This window comes from Spinacia oleracea, chromosome 1 (genome assembly GCF_020520425.1).
Source record: "Spinacia oleracea cultivar Varoflay chromosome 1, BTI_SOV_V1, whole genome shotgun sequence".
Taxonomy (NCBI): Eukaryota; Viridiplantae; Streptophyta; class Magnoliopsida; order Caryophyllales; family Amaranthaceae; genus Spinacia; species Spinacia oleracea.
In genome coordinates, this window is record NC_079487.1 from 24,479,291 (window position 1) to 24,486,901 (window position 7,611).

Below are 7,611 nucleotides of genomic sequence, written 5' to 3' on the forward strand. Positions count from 1 at the left end.
TGTGTTCATCCCAAAAAGCAAATCTCTTGATCAATTGTCTAAGCTACGATAATCAATACAGATCTGATCGTGTCGGTGAACCAAGTAGAGGAACGAAAAGTGGAGTTCTTTGTTCGTGTTCGTTGACGGATTATTGTGGCAAACACGCTTCGAATGTAAGTTTGCTTAATCTTTGCTTTATACATGTTTCCTGGCTTTGGGGATTGTTCCGCACATGTTATTATGTTTAACTGTATTCCCCTACAGTGGTATCATGAGCCTTATGTATTCAAAATATGAATTAGCATGATTATTATTGTTTTTGCATTGTCGAAGTTTTTGGAATTTTTGTTGATTTTTCGGAATTTTTTCGAATTATGGGATTAATTGCGAAATTGGCAGTTCCGAAATCAAAATATTCGCTTTGTCGATTTTTAAAACCCTAATCTGATGGAAAACGATTTTTTAAAATCAACTCATGAGAATAGAATTGCGAAAACAGGCCTGGAAGCATCAGTTTTTGGGCGTTTTTGTTAATTTTTCATTAAAAATTAAATGTGTCGGACAGTAATTCAATAAAAAGGTCGACCTAAACTACTCGGAATTGCTTGAAATTTTGACACAATGTTTCTGGGTACATGCTTGATCTATGGTAAAATTTCAGATTTTTCCGATAAGTATAAACCCTAATTTTGCCTTTCCCCAATTCGTAAAATTTACAACCCTAATTGATTTTTAATTAATTATGGATTAATAATTTGGTTAATTGGGAAAGGGGGTATAATTTCATGTGTCAGTGGCTAATTTTAAAAATTATTGGATTAAAATTTTGAATGGTTTCGTTAATTTTAATCACACTTAAACCAATTTATTAATAATCTAAAATTTAATTGTTTATGAACGATGTAAAATTTCGGATTTTGTTAATTAAAGGTTCAAATTTTAAAGTTGATTCGATCGTTCTTAAAAGTTTGAATATAGTTAGCCCTTGATTTATTAATTTTACGAAATTGGATTGTCGTTAAAGTTTATTAAATCGTTAAAAATCGTTGTTTTTCGAAAAATTAAATCGTAACTTTTTTGAAAAATAAAATTAATGCAAGTTCGTGAATTAAAATTTAATTTTAATTAGGTTGGTCCGTTTTACGAACCAAAAACACGAACATGGGCATGATGGAAGTATGAATCGTCGAGCCATACGAGGCCGTTATGCGAGCCGTGCCATGCGACACGGGCAGCAGCACGAGCTGCGTGCCTTGTGCGCGCTAGGCAAGGCAGGGGCAGGCGATGCCTGCGGGGCTGCGACGAAGCGAAGCGCGATGCTTGCGACGTCGAGCACCCACGATGCACAACACACACACAACGCAGGGAAGCTATGCTGCGGGTACGCGATGCGCATGCGCAAGGCATGGCGCGCGACGCGTGTGGGCGAGGCATGGCGCGCGAGCGATGGGCGAGCGATGGCATGCTATGCGATGCGAAGGGCTGGGCGCGCGGGCAATGCTCGTGTGCTCTTGGGCCTCTCGTACGACGGGCTGGGCGCAAGCCTAGGCCGTTTGATTGAACTTTTTTTTAAATCGTTTAATTAGTTGTGCTTCGTGTATTTGCATTAATTTGGGCTAACGGGATTTTTAATTTAATATTTTATTTACATGGGCCGGGCCGCTAGTTTTAATTTAATATTTCATAATTAATTATCCGGAATAATTATTGGTTTGAGTGGGAGCCACTAAATGAAATTAAAATGAAATAATTATTTTAATTATTTCGTAGGTCGCATTATTTTAATTAAATTCAATTTTAATTAGAATAAAGTCTAAGGATTAATAATTTGGAAATTGATTAATCTTTTAGGACGTGTTTGTGTGAACGTGAATTTTAATTAATTCACGTAAATACTTGCATATTAACATGGGCCATTCGTTTTAGCATACGAATTGGTGAATGCGTAGAATATATATTTTATGCAATGCAGGTACTCCAAGTGACTAGTATGGCCAAATTTAGGATAGTTAAATACGGTCTGCGCACCGTTCTATCTTTGAATGTAAAGTTTTAAATATGGTCTGCGTACCATGGAAATTTTGATGTAATTTATTATTTTCAAGTATTTCTAAGTTTAGAACTTTAAGTTAGCATTTGAACGAAGATTCAAGACGATGCCAAGCTAACAAGGAGGTGATGAAGATTGGATGCTTCAAGACAAGAAGTTTTGGGCCATACTAGATCACCAATTATTTATGCAATTTAATATATATATTATGCGTGAATGTATGAATGTATGTATGCTTTGCATGATCAGGTTGTTTCCTATGAATCGATTAGTTTTAAGTTCACTAAATAATCGAACCAACATACAAACAATTAGGTCCAAGTAATATTGAGTTTTAAAAATTGCCTTCCAAATCAACACTTACAAAAATCTAGGGATCTAAGATAGTAGGTTTACGCTAAAGCGAGGTGCTATTTTAGTTGACTTAGATGGTAAGGCGTTCTAAAGGAGCACGTTGATTGTGGTTATAACTCAAACAACAATGGCATTAAGTTGTGGCAGTGGGATAAATTATGGCATTAATTTATCAACCAAGAGTAATTTGGAGATTACTAGCAATAGGTTTTGCTTACCTAAAATCTTAAAATACTTAAGACATGCTAAAGCTGCTTAAGGATTTAGGACTTTTGGCGTCTTGGAATCGTTTCATTCATTTCGGACCATGTTTTTGCTTTTTTGCATGAATGAAATGTTTTAATAGATTTAAGGATTGCATGTTTTTGCTTTTATTTCAAAGTTATTGAATTGTATGAATGGTTATTTATTGCAAATTCTTTTCGATTGTAGTAATAAAAAATGGCCGCAAACAATAACACTTTCAACCTGCGTTCAATTCTCGACAAAGAGAAGTTCTTATGCATGAGGAAAAAGAATATGTCCTTGAGGAAGAGTTACCGGAAGAGGTTGGGCCGGAGGTAACTCAAGCTGCCCTTAATCGTTGGATTCAGGCCAACAGGGATGTCAAATGTGTGATGCTTGCATCCATGAGTCTTGAACTTCAGAAAACGTTCATTAACTCGGATGCTTACCAAATCATATCGGAGTTGAAGAACATGTTTCAGGACCAAGCCAGAATCGAAAGATTCGAGACTCAGAGGTTGATCCTTGAGACTAAGCTCAAGAAAGGAGAACCAGTGAGCCCACATGTTCTTAAAATGATTGGACTCTTTGAGAACATGAGAGCTCTAGATTCTGACGTCTCAAATGAAATGGCTATTGACATCATTCTCCATTCGCTTCATAATGGCTATGATCAGTTCAAGTTGAATTACAACATGAACAGCATGGAGAAATCTCTTACTGAGCTTCACGGTATGCTGAAAACCGCTGAAAAGACGCTCAAGCAAGAGAATAAGCATGATATTCTTATGGTGCGTAAGGGCAAGAACTTCAAGAAATCAGGCAAGAACAAGGGCAAGAAGGGTAAGGGCAAGGCTTCGTCCTCATCCAAGTCCAATGGCGCCGATTCTGGTAAACAGAAAAGGGCGACTCGTTCTCCTGCCGACTCCGAATGCTTCTACGGCAAGAAGAAGGGGCATTGGAAGAGGGATTGCTTGAAGAAGAAGGAAGATGAGAAGAACGGGAACGTTGCTTCTACTTCAGGTATGTATATTATACATTGTAATCTAGCTAATTCTACTTCTTGGGTATTAGATACTGGTTGTGGCTCACACTTATGTTCCAATCCATAGGGACTAAGGAGGAGTAGAAAGCTTGATAAAGGCGAGATGGATCTACGCGTGGGAAATGGAGCACGGATTGCTGCATTAGCCGTAGGATCTTATTTTATTTCTTTGCCTAGTGGGTTTGTTTTGGAACTAGAAAACTGTTACTATGTTCCTAGTATCACCAGTAACATCATTTCCGTTTCAAGTTTGGATTCTAAAGGTTTTAGTTTTCAATTTAAAGACAATAGTTGTTCTTTTGCTTTGAATGGAATGTTTTATGGTTCAGCACAACAAGAAAACGGTCTTTACGTGCTAGATACGAGCAAACACATTTATAACATAAATACCAAAAGGCTAAGACTGGTGATTCGAATCTCACATTTCTGTGGCATTGTCGATTAGGCCATATAAACATAAAGCGCATGGAATTACTTCAACGGAAAGGAATTCTAGAATCATTCGACTTAGAGAAGATTGATCAATGCGAATCTTGTTTACTTGGCAAAATGACAAAGCAACCTTTCTCAAAGGTGGGAGAAAGAGCAAGCGAACTACTAGGGATAATACATACGGACCTATGTGGGCCTATGAGTACGAAAGCTTGAGGTGAGTTCATCTATTTCATAACGTTTACGGACGACTTCAGTAGATATGGCTATATTTACTTAATGAAGCACAAGTCTGAATCGTTTGAGAAATTCCGAGAATTTCAAAATGAAGTAGAGAATCAACATGGCAAGAAAATCAAAGCTCTAAGATCGGATCGAGGAGGTGAATATCTTAGCCACGAGTTTTATGACCATCTAAAAGAATGCGGTATTCTTTCTGAATTGACTGCTCCGGGGACACCTCAATGGAATGGAGTGTCGGAACAGAGAAACAGGACCTTACTCAATATGGTAAGGTCAATGATGGGTCAGGCCGAACTTCCTTTACAGTTCTGGGGACATGCGTTGCAAACTGCAGCACTAACACTGAATCGTGCTCCGTCAAAAGCTGTTGAAAAGACTCCATACGAATTATGGACTGGGAAACTTCCAAAGTTGTCTTTTCTGAAGATTTGGGGTTGCGAAGCATATGTCAAGAGATTAATTTCGGACAAGCTACAACCTAAATCTGACAAATGTTTCTTCGTTGGGTATCCGAAAGAAACTATGGGGTATTTATTCTACAACAAGTCAGACAACAAGGTATTCGTTGCTCGTGACGGTGTCTTTTTGGAAAGAAATCATATTTCTAAATTGACAAGTGGGAGAATAATAGACCTCGAAGAGATTCGAGACGAACAACGAACTCAGAACCCTTTAGAAGCAGTTGAAGTTGATGAACCTCCAAGGTCTTTAGAAGAGCCAGTGGGAGTAGTTCCTCAAAACGTTGTTGCCCCTCGTAGGTCAAATAGAACTATTTTTCAGCCGGACAGATGGACAGGCGTCCTCTTGACTGAAAACTTAGACGTTCTCATATTGGATAGTGATGAACCTTTGACTTACAAGAAAGCTATGACGAGCCCAAGCTCCATTAAATGGTTAGAGGCCATGCAATCTGAAGTAGACTCCATGTCTGAAAATCAAGTCTGGGATTTGGTTGATTTGCCGGATGGGTTCACACCTATCGGATGCAAATGGGTCTTTAAATTGAAGAAAGACAAAGATGGAATTATATACATATACAAGGGGCTAGATTGGTAGCAAAAGGTTACCGGCAAGTTCATGGCGTTGACTACGATGAAACCTTTTCTCCAGTAGCGATGCTTAAGTCTATTCGGATAATCCTTGCGATTGCCGCTTTTCATGACTATGAAATATGGCAAATGGATGTCAAAACTGCCTTCTTGAACGGTGTTCTTGAAGAGACTGTGTTCATGACACAGCCGGAGGGTTTTGTCGATCAAAAGAACCAAGGAAAGGTATGCAAGCTTAAGAAGTCCATCTACGGACTAAAGCAGACATCAAGGAGTTGGAATAAACGATTTGATGAAGCAGTCAATAAGTTTGGCTTCATCAAGAATCAGGACGAATCTTGTGTATACAAGAAGGTCAGTGGGAGTAAAATTGCATTCCTAGTCTTATATGTTGACGACATACTGCTTATTGGAAATGACATTCCTATGTTGGAGTCTGTAAAGACTTGGCTCGGGAAGTGTTTCTCAATGAAGGACTTAGGAGAGGCACAGTACATATTGGGCATCAAGATCTATAGGGATAGATCTAAAAGGATGATTGGACTAAGCCAAAGCACTTACATTGACAAAGTGCTAGCTAGGTTCAATATGATGGAAGCCAAGAGAGGCCATCTACCCATGTCACATGGCGTATATCTAAGCAAGAATCAGTGTCCCAAAACATCTGATGAGCGTAGAAAGATGAGTGGAATTCCATACGCTTCGGCTATTGGATCCATCATGTATGCTATGATTTGTACAAGGCCGGATGTTTCGTTCGCACTCAGTGCAACGAGCAGGTACCAGTCAGAACCAGGTGAGGCGCATTGGACTGCTGCCAAGAACATCCTAAAGTACCTGAAAAGGACTAAGGATCAGCTTCTGGTTTACGGTGGTACAGATGAGTTGATTGTTAAGGGCTATACGGACGCAAGCTTTCAAACCGACAGAGATGATTTCAGATCACAGTCTGGGTTTGTGTTCTGCCTCAACGGCGGAGCAGTAAGCTGGAAAAGTGCTAAGCAAAGCACTATTGCGGATTCTACAACTGAAGCCGAGTACATTGCTGCCTCAGAAGCAGCAAAGGAAGCTGTTTGGATTCGGAAGTTCATCGAAGAACTTGGTGTTGTCCCCTCCATTAAAGGACCAGTGGCTTTGTATTGTGACAATAGCGGAGCCATTGCCCAGGCAAAGGATCCTAGGAGTCACCAGAAGTCCAAGCACGTACTGCGGCGATTTCATATACTTCGAGAGATCGTTGAAAGAAAGGAAATCGAGATTTGCAAGGTTGGAACTGACGACAACGTCGCGGATCCATTGACTAAACCGTTGCCACAAGTGAAACACAACGCACATGTAGCAACCATGGGAATCAAGCATGTTGGAGAATGGGTTTGATTTTCTAAGTATTGTTTTAGAACATCTGTTAGATCTATGTTTAAAACAATTGGTTTAAACATTTCATATTTATGAAATTTATTATTTCATATTCATTTAATTGTGGTTTAGAATTAAATGATAAGTCCATGTGATTCAAATCATTCAAATGGGATGTCAAGATGGATTCTTTGGCAAAAAAACACCCATAAGTGAACTTGAATATTGAAGTCACAAAGGATCCCAAATCCAGGTCATTGAAAGGTGGACGACCAATGACTAATGAAGATTAGATTGCAAGTAGATTACTTAGTTCTGTTTCTTGAACTAGAGTGACTGGATGTCAGAATCTTTTGCATAGATACTTATTGGATCTTGTATCGGATTGACCATGAGAACGCTTTAAGAGATTAAAGTCATGTCATAGGTAGTTCTCATTAATGTTGATTAGAAACCGTTCCTCGGAACATGAACGATTATGTCTGCTCGTTTGAGAATTAGTTCGCTTTGATACTAGCTAAACGTCGTACCGTAAAAGGAGGCTATAAAAGCGTTATTGGGCGTACTATGAATCAAAGTGAGTGTTCATAGATTGCAAGAATGGATTGTCCTCCTATCTTTGATAGGATATGGTGTTGTTGTTGTGTAACAAGGCCTCTCGGAGAGTTAGATACTGTAAAATGCATGGTCGTGCTCAGAATGGTTAGGCTTAACCTTCTGCAAAAGTTTGACAGTTGAACTCTGTAATCCGAGAAACACTTCTGGACCTAATAAGGATGGCTTGGATCTTACCTTATGTTCAGTAAGTAAAACTAAGCGACAAAGGAATGTGGATGCACACTTGTCTGAATGACAAGTGGGAGATTGAAGGAAAT